Raw genomic sequence first — 14,759 nt, 5'->3', positions numbered from 1 at the left:
AAATCCTTGGTGAAGAGATTAAGTTGATCGGATAATAAAAATTACATATTTCGATTAGTTTTGAGTGAATTATTTGTTTTCTCACCATCTTTTTCTTCCCATATAAAATTAATCTAAACACGTGATTTTCCGTTATTCAATTGACTTGATTTTTTGCAGGAATAATATATTCAACAAACTCTAAAATGTGAACGGTTCAAATTATCGAAACGAAACCTAAGGGCCTAATGTTCCGGGCAACACCTATTGAGTTCGATTTGGAACTAAAGAGAAGCCAGTCCCTTTGTTAAAAGGCTACAACTTTTCTCAAGTCCGAAATCGATTTGAAGTAGGCGGTGCTATTGGACCACAATAAACTTCGGACCCATCACTTCAATCTGAAATCAGACTGAACAGTATTGTTTGGCCACGGTGGGTCAAACTCCAAGATCATATTGATAATACAAACCATTCAATGTGTAGAATTCGTTGATTACATCATCTTTGCAAAAAAATGACTTTGATCAAATATTTTATAATCATTTGAACATTTTGCATTTGTTTCAACGACAATTATGATTTTAAAAATAAATTCCAAACGCAAATGTAATTTGATCAAGTGATTATTGATATCTGATTAAAGTAATTTTTTGCAAGAAATATGTACTCAACAAGCTCTATACATTAAACGGTTTGATTTATCGAGATAGACCCATGGTCAGACTCACCAAAGCTCAATAGCACCGTCCAGTCTATTTCCAAACTGGAAAGAAGTTATGCCCTTATTGAAAATTTTATTTTAATTTACAATAAAAAGAAAGACTATAGTACACACCCTTTAAGGGATGTGTATAATATGCACCTTGTAACTAAAGAAGAAAACTAGTAAGTGACCAGTGCAACACATGGGAATTTATTTTTAGGGTAAATTATAAATACACCCCCTCACGTTTCTTTAAAGTATAGATTGCCCCATGTGATTTGAAAAATTACAAATACCCCATTGTCAAAAAGATTTATTTAACAAAATTAATTTTAAGAAATGAAATTCATAATTGCTCTCCTATACAATAATAAAATTACATAAATTATTAATTGAAATATATTTCTAATATAATTTAAAACTATTAATTGACTTGATGATTTATTAATAAAATGAGCGAGTTGTTATGAAATTAGAAACCTCAAGGGATGGAATGTAATTTCCAGAACCACAGAGGGTGATTCATATTTTAATGAAATCTCAGGGGTTGTATTTTTAATTTATCCTTATTTTTAAAATGAAAATTGATTTTGAGTCTTAATACTTTATATGTAAAAAAAATTAATAATTGAAAATCAAATACAAATAGATTTGCTAATTATAACAACCCCGACCCATGATGAATATATAATCCATGATTAAAAATGCTTAATAAGTATCTAAGTGTAGACACCCCATTTTGACCAGCCCTAAGACTTGGACGCTTTCTGTTGATTACCCAATGATGACAATCAGAATGTGTCCCCCAGCAATCCTCAACAAGAAAAATGGAATTTGAGCTTTAATCCCAACATTCACACATTTTTGGCCAAACTATTTTAGACCTTAAAATCCTATTTTCAAAATATTTTTCCAAATGAGGATTGAGAACACACTTCCTAAACTTGAGGGTGATCAAGAAAAAGTTTGGAAATCAAGAAGGTGAATTTCTAGTCTTTCACTTTCTTATATTTTCTATCTCATATTTATTTTCTTACTTTATATTTCATAGTGCGTTGTTGTAATCTAAATGGTTTTGTTTAGCTCATAATTATTTATTTATTTATTTATTTATTTTTATTCGCTTGCTTTAATTTCATATTAATTTTGTTGTAATTTTGCATATTCTACCTCATATTTGCTTTCTTGTAAACTTGGCTCTGATACCATCGGTGAGGTGCTTGACACAAGATAAAGCTAACCACGTCTGTCAACGACTTACAAGGCTACTGTAGTGATTGTATCCTCTGTAGATGCAGTACTCATGCGGGTGTACAGAGACCATATATGAATAATTTAAATAGAATATAATTATAATACAAATAATAATAAACTTGGCTCCGATACCAACGGTGAGGTGCTTCACAGTATAAAGCTAAGCACGTCTGTCAACGACTTACAAGGCTACGACCTAACTGTAATCACTGCTAACCGGTCTCCCTCTACGCAACTTGGGTGATGTCCCACTTAACCTGACACAGGTCTACCCTCAATTAGCACAAACCCAGGAATATTATTGTTCATATTATTATTATTATATTAATTTCAAATTATGCCATATATGGTCTCATGATGTTTACTGTAGAAGTGGTGGTGGCCGGACGGCCGCTACCAACAAGCAGACCTGCTCTTGGATCTCCTACTCAATTAATTGTATTTAATTATTAATGTTCTGTAGTTGCTATGTTCTTACAGATTGTAAATGGCGATTATCAATAGTAAGCCAAAAATTACGATGTTGTTTATAATATGCTCATATTTCATATAATTCAACAAGTAAATCAAAGGGCATACATTAAAAATTTCATAAAATAAATACTTACAATCAAATCTTCAAACTTTATTAAGCAGCATAAGAGATGTACAGAGAGAGAGCACACTGGAGAGAGAGAGAGAGAGAACACACTTACGTGCTTACATATGCATAATAATCTAAATACTCTGATTACTCTTTTCTCAACAAGGATGAGGCTATCCCTTTTATAAACAATGAAAAGATAAGATAAGATAAGATAAGGATGAGGACAGGTGGCGTGTTCTTGTGGATTAGAGTCAATCTTCCTTATCCTCAGCTGATCTGATGATGACTCAGCGCCTTATCTTTATTGTCCTGTAATGTATAGCTGTGAAGATAGCTGTATGGTTGGTACTGGATGGCCGACAAAGCGTCTGCTTTTGTCAAAAGTAGTTGTACTAGTCTTTGTTGTTTGTGTTGACAATTCTGAAAGTAATGCTGGTGAGGACAAGGTCATTCAACCTTTCATTTTCCTTTTCTATCTTTTCCTTGTCAATTTTCTCTGCAATGAGACTAGTCAAAGAGCCCCAAAAGTCACCAAGATTAAGGTCATTGTCGGCAAGATCTTGAGCTTCACCGGCAAGTACTGCAAACTCATTTTCATCCTGATCTGGGTCTTCCTCTAGGTCAAGCCCTTGACTGCTAGTGACAGACTGCATACTGGTATCATCATTGGAGAGGGATTGAAGGAACTGTTCCTTCATGTAGTTTATAATTTTGACTATTAATTCCTGTTCCGACAAATTTGGATACCTTTGCCTTAATTCGGTTTGAATTTATAAAAAGGGATTCTTCATAACTAGAGTAGCTGGCAGTAGTTTGGAAACAAACTTCCAGCATGCCTTGGTATAAGCATGGATTTTCTGTAAGGTTTCCTGCTATTGTTTAGGGGTATCAAGCCCCTTTATCCACCATTTTACAAAGAAAACTCTTTTGAGACGGGGACTTTGTTCTGATAGTCACATTGGAAATCCCACTTCCATATCCATGCTATTCCAAAGCGAATAATAAAATGGACAACTGATTTAGACATTAAAATGTCCTTGTAAACTGGAAGGCGACTACAGGCAATTTGCCATTCATTAAAAGCCTGCCTAATTGGTTCTGGAAAGAGTTCTGGTTGGAGCCCGAATTTATCCCACCAAACGAGAAACCAATTTGGTAGATCGTTTTTGAGAACATCGGGAACAATACGGAGAAACCAAGAATGGCTTCTGGGGGATTTTGGTAATAAAATGCATAGGTAAATGCATCAATATAATCCCAATAACTGTAACGGGATTCCTTGTTGCAGATATCCAAAGTGCGGGTAACATGGAGATGCATGCCCCAAGCAGCCATGGGCATTATTTTGTGAATAGTGCCTTACTGAAATTAATAGGACTGGCAATTCTATTAGGGTCATCTAAAGTATGTTTGAACTCAATAGAAGCAGTCTCAATGAGTATCTGTTCATAAATGTATCTGTATTTGAACACTTAGGTAATTTAAAAAACCTTAAATGAGGTGCTTATGTTAAATAATATCATTAAGCTACAATTACTCAGAAAATTTTCTATTTTAAAGACTAAGCAAGGTTATTTTGAGTTAAACTTGGCCACTTAAGCTAATGAAGCAATTAGTGGCCTTAGCTAATTAGTTCCTAGAACAAAATAGAGAAGGATGGAGAAGGATAAAGAAAGTTAGAGATAAACTTTATTCTTGAGAGCTAGAAGAGAGAGTTAGAGAAAAGAAAGAGAAATAGGAAGAAAATCAAAGAGAATTCAAATTCATACTTTTGTGCTCGAGAATTGTACACTTAAGTAATTTAGAAATCCTTAAATGAGGTGCTTATGTTAAACTAATATCGTTAAGCAACAATTACTCAAAAAATTCTCTTTCTTAGAGGCTAGACACGGTTGTTTTGAGTTATACTTGGCCACTTAATCTAATGAAACAATTAGTGGCCTAAGCGAATTAGTTCCTAGAACAAAATAGAGAATGATGGATAAGGACAGAGAAAGTTAGAAAAAAAAAAAATTCTTCTCGAGAGCTAGAAGAGAAAGTTAGAGAAAAGAAAGAGAAAATGGAAGAAAATCAAAAGGAATTCAAATTCAACTTTTTGAACTTGAGCATTGGCTACTTAGGGGATTTAGCAAACCATAAATAAGGTGCTTAAGTTAAACTAATATCAAAAGGATTCAAATTTATTTTTTTGGACTTAAGAGACTGGTTTCAATAGCTCTCATCAAAGATGCTCTCTAGTCGAGACATCTCCCATCTCAAATGGTGCATTGGATACTGGTATTTTGTCCAAGTAAAGTCAAAGTCCTATATGGACATACTTATACTTCTGTAAAAATGGGTACAAGTCATGTATGTGAAGGAGATATATAATCACGTCATCATTCTGTATAGGTACTGCATATTCAAAGGTTTTGATTATTTTTCTATGGGTGAAGTCAAAGGCTCCTATCATGGAGATAGTATATGGTTTGACTTTAGGGATAGTCTATTTATCTAAGGCTTCCCTTACATCCTGATAGGTGACTAATTCCGCTGCTTCTGATGTAGAAGCTACTGTATTGGCTACTGTAGTGATTGTATCCTCTGTAGGTGCAGTACTCATACGGGTGTATAGGGACCATATATGAATAATTTAAATAGAATATAATTATAATACAAATAATAATAAACTTGGCTCTGATACCAATGGTGAGTAACTTGGTCTAATTAGATTTTTCTGTAAGAGAGTATTTATTTCTTTTTTACACAACTCTAAATACTTTTTTTTCATTTGGCATGGATGCGATCTAGTGGGAATTTCACGCTCATTAAATCCTGGTTCGTAGGGAAGAGAAACTACATGTTTCTTGCGTTCCCAAAAAGCATTTGGAACATCACAGCAGATTTCTGTATAAAATTCTTTTTCAATCATTTTAATTTTATTTTGTAAAGAGGATTGTTGTAACCTCTATTCTGTTGTTAAAAAATGAATTTCTGTTTGGAGAAAATTAATTTGTTTTGCCTTAAAATTGACTAGATCTTTAATTTGATCTAATTCTTTTGTATAAGGTACTGTAATAAACTCAAAAGTAATCGGTTGATTACTAATGGTTGTATGATTGCCAATGGAATCTACCTTAGTGATAGGCATTAATAAACACAGGACTGGTGTCCCTAAAATAATAGTTTGGGACATATTTCTGATTAGGACAAATGAGGTTGGAAGGCAAAATGCCTTGGTTACAGATAAGAACTTCTGGAAGTTTATAACGAATATACATGGAATTGCCACTAGCACTAGTGAGTGACTGGGTAGTTTTCTGGAAATATTTGGTAGTAATTAAACCTTCCTGGATACAATTCATATCAGCTCCGCTATCTACAAAAGCGATAGCATCTTTGATTATAAAATCTGGTTTTATAATGAAAGTTATTCTGATATACCATTTTTGGAAAGTAACCTGATTCATAAGCATTAGATATTGATGGACAGATGGACAGATGGATCAGGGTTATTATCACTGGATTCTCCTTCATTAATACCTTTATTTTTGCTGGAGTCTTTCTGTTGGTCTAGCTGAGTATTAATTTTCTTAATGTCAGCGGTGATTGATAGATTTGTTGTTTGTAGATGTTTGATCTCAGTTTTTAGCACATTAATTTCCATTCTAAGATCCTGGATTATTATAGGTTTTTCAATTGGGGAAAAGTTCTGTAGACAATTAAAAACTTCTTTCATATTGTAATGCTCAGTTGGAAGAATTATTTCCTATTTTTTATGTTGTTGATCGCACATTTCTAAAAATTTGAGTTTCATTTCTAGATCTTTTATTTGGTCAACTATATTTAACATATTTTGCTCATTATTTGTAAGGACATTAAGGCTAGGTCCTCCTAAGTCAAGTCCATTCATTTCAACTATGGCTTTCCAATAGTGGGCTTCTGTAATCTAATTTATATTAGCGTTTTTACAGGGACAAATTTCTGGAGAAAAGTCAAATTCTGGATCAAACTCAGATGGTGAATAAAGTTTAGCAAGTCCATCATCTGAACTTGTTTCTATTTCTGTTTCTTCATCTAAAAGAGCTCGAAGAATCTGCTATTGGAGATGACCATCGAGTGCCATTTCATTTAACTTTTGTTGGATTTTGGCCCTACATCGATTAGCATAATGGCCTGTTTGTCCACACTTATAACACGTTATTATGGATTTATCTTTCTTTTTGTAAGATTTTTTCTGTTTGCCTTTATAAGATTTTTAAGGCTGATTCTGTTGATAACTGTGTTTGGAAGTTTTGTATTTTCTAAATTTCTTGGAATAATGTTTTGAGGATTTGCCAAATTTTTGTTTCCTGGATTTGGAAGGATATTGAATTTTAGTATCATAAAAAAAATTGTTCATAAAATTCGTCTAATTCCTTTTTCCCCGTAAGATTTTGTTTTTTCATTTGATACTGGAGTTTAAGATCATTACATAAAGCTAGACCTTCTTTCGTTATAATGCCAATTAATTGGCCATAGGTGTATTCTGTATAAGGTATGGTCATTTTATTATGACGATCCCATAATTTCTTTCTAACTCTTTCAGCAAAAAGAGTAGGAAGGCCATCAATAAATTTGACTTTCCAATGTTCGCTGTTATCATCAGATCGACGCACAACTTTCATAAGGAAAACATCATTATACCATCTGAACTATAAAGATGGACATCTAAGATTCTTTAAAAGTTCTCTACTTCTATCATTAGCACCGTCATCATATCCTGTGAAATGATGTACGATAGTATGGATTAGAGTGAATATAGTATCTTGACGTCGTTCAGAATGTCCTGTTAAAGGATTTGTATGGATTTTAAATGAATTTAAAATTTCATTCTATTGAGTAACTGTGAGTATATTATCCCACCATCTTTTAAGGACCCCGGTAAAGCCATTGACAATAAACCTGGCTATTTGGTGATCTGTATTATCACTCGATTGACATACGGTAGAGTGCGTCATCATTTGATGTAGCAGTTCAAAAATTTGGTATTCAGAATACCCATCAAGATTCCATTCATAAATGGTTTTACCATGGTAAGACCATTGAGTTTGAAGGAAATATTCCTCATAAAGAGTATCCATTGCACCCTTCGAGATAGGAGATGTCTCGACTAGAGAGCATCTTTGATGGGAGCCATTAAAACCAGTCTCTCCCATGGTCCAGTATACTTTAACATATATCCAAACCTAAGCATAGCACTTGTTAACCCTAATCTGTCAAAAGTCTTGGAGCTTAGGATACTTTCTCATGGATATCAGTATTTACCAAGATCACCACATTTTATAATATTCTTTAGGATTCATTTAAAGGTATTAACCACTCTGAATCCTTATATCAAAAAACAGAGTGAATTAGGACACATAGTCTTTATTGATACCAACCTTTTCAATAGTCAAGTTGCTGTCCCAAAAATGATACCTTGGCAGAATATAACTTTTCTAGAAAGATGGCAAATTCCTAATGATGTACCAGTACGACCCATAGTAAGACAATCTTTGGATGATGTCATACAGACACAAGGAGGTAATGTATACCTTACTTTTAATAGGCCAACTCGGCCATTATCCAGAAGCATGTCTAGCGCTAGCTTTAGGACTGCTCTATCTTATAGAGTAGATCTACCAGATTCCTCTAGACCATCTACTTCAGAACGCATAGAATCGGTATTACAAGGAATGTCCTCCAGACCTCCAAGTAATACCAATCCTAAAAATCCCATAGATCCAGTTGTTCAAGGGATTCAAGGGATTCAATGAATTCAATTTTCAGAAAATCAAATACCACATGGGGTATATGAATCCAGAAGGCCTTATAGTCCAATGACCAATGATATGAATTTTGAAGTTTAATGTATTTCACACCAAGAAATGAAAATAGAAAAATCCTAAGTTAGGATTTCTTATAGAAACAAATACCAGGAATTTAGGACATGGTACTTTAAAAATCATAGCCCTTGCCAACTTGAACATCTTAAACAACAGTATTATTCTCATTTAGAGAATCAACAGAAACTTCAATCTTTTCCATTATGGTATATGGAAAATACCAAAATTCTGGAAGCACAAATTAATGTCCTTGAAAATATCCAGAAAAATTAGATTACCATAAATGGACAAAATATTATAGCTGTGTATCCACCACCACAGTTATTAGAATTAAACCCAAGGACAATGTATCTTGTAAACCCTTAGTAATTACAGCCTTTGTGGAAACTCCTGATAGGCTATCTCAGAGAGAAACCATATTAGTAAAAGATCTTATACCTTTGATTAAACAGAATAATTACACCAACCTCTACTGTCAAATAGTAGGAAAACAATTAATAAGAATTGAAGAAACTGTCACAGAAATAAAAGACGGTTATCGAGTCCAACCTAAGGTTGAACCCATATTTCCAGTCAATGTAAAACCAGCTTTGGAAGTGACAAAATTCAATCTCAAGTCACATAAACAGGATAATGAATCTATGGAAACCCTAGTTAAAAAATTAAAGATATTAAAACAGGGGAATCCTCACAAATTAATATGTTGTCTAGACAACAAACTTCCCACAATACAGAACAAACCAAAGAGAGTGATCAAGATATATCACCATCTCAAATTGCAGAAATTCAAGCTAATTTCCAAGATAATCCATCGATTAATAAACTTAATTATGGAAAAGGCACCAATAGAATGGCTTAAACAGGACCTAGTAGGTACTATTATCCCAGACCTACTCCAATGGATGTCTGATCCATGGAAAATCAAAAAGAGATATCTTACAACTCAACAAAATACAGATACATTTACGAATAGAAACTCATTGAGACTACTTCTATTGAGTTCAAACATACTTTAGATGACCCCAATAGAACTGCAGTCCTATTAATTTTAGTAAGGCCACTATTCAGAAAATAATGCCCGTGGTTGCTTGGGGCATGCATCCCCATGTTACCCGCACTTTGGATATCCGTAACAAGGAATCCCGTTACAGTTATTGGGATTATATTGCTGTATTTACCTATGCATTTTATTACCAGAATCCCCCTAGAAGCCATTCTTGGTTTCTTCGTATTGTTCATGATGTTCTCAAAAACGATCTACCAAATTGGTTTCTCGTTTGGTGGGATAAATTCGAGCTCCAACCAGAACTCTTTCCAGAACCAATTAGGCATGCTTTTAATGAATGGCAAATTGCCTACAACCACCTTCCAGTTTACAAGGGCATTTCAATGTTTAAATCAAGTGTCCATTTTGTTATTCGCTTTGGAATACCATGGATATGGAAGTGGGATTTCCAATGTGACTACCACAACAAAGTCCCCCGTCTCAAAAGAGTTTTCTTTGTAAAATGGCGGACAAAGGGGCTTGATACCCCTAAACAACAGCAAGAAACCTTCCAGAAAATCCATGCTCATACCAAGGCATGCTGGGAGTCTGTTCCCAAATTACTCCCAGCTACTCCAGTTATGAAGAATCTCTTTTTACAGATTCAAACCAAATTAAGACAAAGGTACCCAGATTTGTCGGAATAGGAATTAATAGTCAAAAGTATGGACTACATGAAGGAACAGGTCCTTCAATCCCTCTCCAGTGATGATACCAGTATGCAGTCTGTCATTAGCAATCAAGGGCCTGACCTAGAGGAAAACCCAGATCAGGATAAAAATGAGTTTGCAGTACTTGTCGGTGAAGCTCAAGATCTTGTCGACAATGAACCCAATCTTGGTGACTTTTAGGACTCTCTAACTAGTCTCATTGCAAAGAAAATTGACAAGGAAAAGATAGAAAAAGAAAAGGAAAGGCTGAATGACCTTGTCCCCCACCAGCTCTACTTTCAGAAGCATCGGCACAAAACGACAAAGACCAGTACAACTACTTTTGACAAAAGCAGATGCTTTGTCGACCATCCAGTACCAACCATACAGCTATCTTCACAGCTATCCATTACAGGACAATAAAGATAAGGCGCTGAGTTATCATCAGATCAGCTGAGGATAAGGAAGATCAACTCCACTCCACAAGGACACGTCACCTGTCCTCATCCTTATCTTATCTTTTCTTTTCATTGTTTATAAAAGGGATAGCCTTACCCTTGTTGAGAAAAGAGTAAGCAGAGTAATCAGAGTATTGAGATTATTATGCATATGTAAACACATAAGTGTGCTCTCTCTCTTTGTCTCTCCAGTGTGCTCTCTCTCCGTACACCTCTCCTGCTGCTTAATAAAGTTTAAAGCTTTGGTTGTAAGTATTTCTTTTCTGAAATTTTTAAGATATGCCTGTTGATGTACTTGTTGAATTATATAAAATACTAGTATATTATAAACAACGTCGCAATTTTTGGCTTACTATCGATAATCGTCATTTATAGTCTGTAAGAACACAGCAACTACAGAACATTAATAATCAAATACAGTTAATTAAGAAGCAGATCCAAGAGCAGATCTGCTTGTTGGCAAGGGCCGTCCAGCCACCATCACCTCTACAGTAAACATCGTAAGACTATATATGACATAATTTGAAATTAATATAATAATAATAATATGAACAATAACATTCTTGGGTTTGTGCTAATTGAGGGTAGACCTGTGTCAGGTTAAGTGGGACGTCACCCAAGTCGCGTAGAGGGAAATCGGTTAGCAGTGATTGCGGTTAGGTCATAGCCTTGTGTAGACACCCCATTTTTGACCGACCTTAAGACACAGACGTCACTGATTGAGCGCTCGGTGATATTGCATATTGTGCTCGTTTAGAAGTTTCAGAGTCCCGGCTGCAAGCCTTGCCTCCAGGCTTCCGAACTCTTTCGTGCCTTGCCTCGGTTTGCGAACCAGGCTCTGTTTTCTCTATTTTTTCTTTTCGAAGGGAGAGAGAGGTCTCGTAGATCATCTCTCAGTGGCCGTAGGCTACGTTTCGTGGTCGTAGGCCATTTTTCCCATTTGGAGCCCGGTTTCCGATTTTTCGGAGCTGACGGCCGTGTGCCTCGGTTCGGGACCGCCTAACCACCTCCGTTTGCTCCGGTTTTTGGCACACACCTTGTTTCCTCCCTTTTGAGGAACACTGTGGCCCGAGAGACCAACTTCGTGGTCGAACGCCACCTCCGGTGCTTAACAGCCTGTTTTCAGAGCCCCCGGGCCGCGTGTTTCGGTCCCCGAACCTTCGCTTTGCATCCGTTTTGGTTCATTTTTGGTGGAGACCTTATTTTCATTGTTAGGAAGCTTGTAGGAGGGTGGGAGGCCAGCAATTGTTCTGAAAAGCCAGCTTTATTTCTTCATCGCTCTCCGTCGCCCGTTTTCCTCACTAAAAAGCTAATGTTGACCACCCCGGGGCCACTTTCTTTAGCCTTAAACCCCATATTTGTGTTGCATACACCTGGGAGGCCACCAATATTGATAGGCCGGCCAGTAATTGTCTTTGACCCTTTTGAACCCCTCTATAAATTTGGCTTTTCTCTCTCCTGGTTCACATTTTCTGGGTTTTGACCACATAGTTGTGTTGTGCACACATGGGAGGCCACCTTTTTCAGGTGGCCGGCCAGCAATCTTCATTGGCCCTTTTGACCCCTGGCCGGCCGGCCATGGGGGGTGGCCGGCCAGCCACCTGAACCTTTTGAACCTGGCCGGCCATGATCCTCTCTCCAAGTGTATTCCAGCTGTGCAATTTGTTTCCCCCCAGATCCTGTATCCGAGGGGCTGCCTTTTGGGGAGAAAATTTGAATTTGTTTTTCCTCCCCTTTCCTTGCCTCTCTCCCTCTATAAAACCAGTGCCCCAGCTCCATTTTGAAGGGTTACAAAAATTGTTTAAGGCCATTGCATACAATCCTCCCTCTCCCTCTCTTCCAAGCCTCAAAACACCCTTGGTTCTTGGCCATTTACACACCAACCCATAGCACAAGGCCTCCATCCTCCATTCCATCATTTTGGGACTGTTTTGAAGAGGTTGAGAGCTCAGAAATTTGGTCCAAGAGCTGCTGAAGTTTGGTCTTCAAGGGTAAGTCTCCTTTCCCTCTCTTTTAGCTCTATTTTGCACGCTTTCTTAGTCTTTGTTGATTGCATTTTTGGGCTCTGACCCAAACTGAAAATAGTCATATTTTGAGCTCATTTTAATGTTTGATCAAGGACCTCTTACTGTTTGAGGTCTCCTACTACCACTTGCCTCTTTATCTCTCTTTTAGGCCTATTTTTGCATGGTATTTTAGTCTTATTTTTGAGCTGTTTTGGACTTGGTTATAAACTGTGAAATGTCTTGTTTTGAGTCCCTCTTCAACTTTTTTAAAGAGCTCTCCTCTATTTGAGGTCAGATGCTACCACTTGCCTCTTTATCCCTCTTTTAGGCCTTTTTCTTACATGCTGATTTAGCCTCACTTTTGTTCATTTTAGAGACTTGATGTAAACTGTAAAGTGCTTCATTTTGAGTTCTTCTTAAACTTTATTGAAGGGCTCTTCACTGTTTGGGGCCATCTTCTATCCCTTGTCTCGATTCTCTCTTTTAGAGCCATTTTTGCATGATAGATTAGCCCTATTTATGTTCATTTTTTAGACTTGTTGTAAACTAGAAAAAGGCTTGTTTTGACATCATCTTCATGTTTTATTAAGGGCATTATTTTATTTGAGGTCACATCATCATCATCTACATGCTTCCTTATATGCTTGATTGTCCCTTGTTTTGAGCCTTACACCTAAGCCCCAATTGCATGCTTTGTTTGGCCTTCTAGCCACTGAAATCCAGTGGATTTTCAGTGGCTAGAACACTGTTTTGAGAGCCAAGATTAGAGGGGGGTGACCCCCCTCTCTCCTTCTCTTGTTTGGTGGCCTTTTTGGCCTTCCAAAGAGACCCTACCTTGCATGCTTCGAAGCCACTTTCCAGGGTCAATTTGGTGAGTTTTAGGACTACCATATTTGATTTTCATAGTTGTTTATGCCATGATAAATATCTACCTTGCATGTGCTTAATAACTCCTTGCATGGCCCTCCAAAGTAACTCATTATTTTTGTATACCATGGTTGCATAACAGTGGTTATTTGGGCATATTTTCATATGTTTTGTTCACTGATTTTTGCTGGTTTTGTGAGATTACATTTGCTTCATATACTTGCCATGTAAACCATGATTGCTAGTCAAGATTGCATGCTATTTTGTCCACCATGCTAGCATCTTTTGGCCATGCTTTGAACTGGAAATGTTCATGTTTTGGGACTACCTTGGCTCTGTCTTCATACTTCATGATCAAATAATGCATGCTTTGTATAGCTATAAGTCATTCCATGTGCCTAGTTTCGAGTTTCGGGTTTCATCTCATGCGTCAGGTGCCATTTTTCCACGTTTCGGGGCTGTTTAGCATCATATTTTAGTGCTAGAATTTGTGAGTTTGCATGCCATCTTGCATCCCTTGCCATGCCTTGTTAGAGTTACATGTTATGCCTTAGGTTCGGTCCTCGGTTTGCGTACATACGTGCACGCATTTCGAGAGTCTCATTTTCACATAATGGCTACTAATGTGAGTGTGGCTGAGGTCCACTCATGTTGGTGTAAGTCCATCGTGCATTGTGTATGTCGTTTCATTTCATAGCATTGTGTATGTTAGGTTGTATGTTAGAGGATTGTGTATGCCTCGTTACATCGTGCATTGTGTATGCCATTTTAGAGCATTGCGTATGCTAGGTTACATGTTAGGATTGCATTCATGCATGTCATGCATATTGCATAGTGCTTGGGATAAGAGTTAGCCCAAGCACGGGAAACGAGGGACGTTTCGTACTACGAGTGACGGAACGTGTCTCAATTCCTTGTCGCCGACACTTCGGATTACCCATGATGGAGTTTAGGCCTTGTTGTGTCCATATGTGCATTCATTTCATATTGAGTCGTGCAAATCGACTCCTCGGCCATCATGCATCGAGATGTGTGATTGGTGGCACGAGGATCGAGGACTACACTCCCTGAAGAGTAGTCATGCATACATATGTGAAAATACTTTGCCATGCCCCTGTGTTGCTCTCTGTTGCAGCAAATCAGAAATCGGCAGCCTTCCGGAGCTTGGCACGCATCTTGAGAAAAATTGCAAACAGAGGCAAACCGGAGCATCGCAAGGGATTTCCGTGCAAGGCAAATTCAAGCATGCATCATTCATCATCCGGAACAGAGCTGAGGCGGTCCACGGATTTGCGTGTAATTCATTGCTTTTCTAGATTAATGTGTTAATTAATTAGGATTTTGTATTTATTCAGGACTGTATTA

The sequence above is a fragment of the Camellia sinensis genome, chromosome 10 (assembly GCF_055761805.1).
Source record: "Camellia sinensis isolate YWXY chromosome 10, ASM5576180v1, whole genome shotgun sequence".
Lineage (NCBI taxonomy): Eukaryota > Viridiplantae > Streptophyta > Magnoliopsida > Ericales > Theaceae > Camellia > Camellia sinensis.
The sequence above is the reverse complement of the archived record's forward strand: the minus strand, read 5'-3'. Positions refer to the sequence as shown.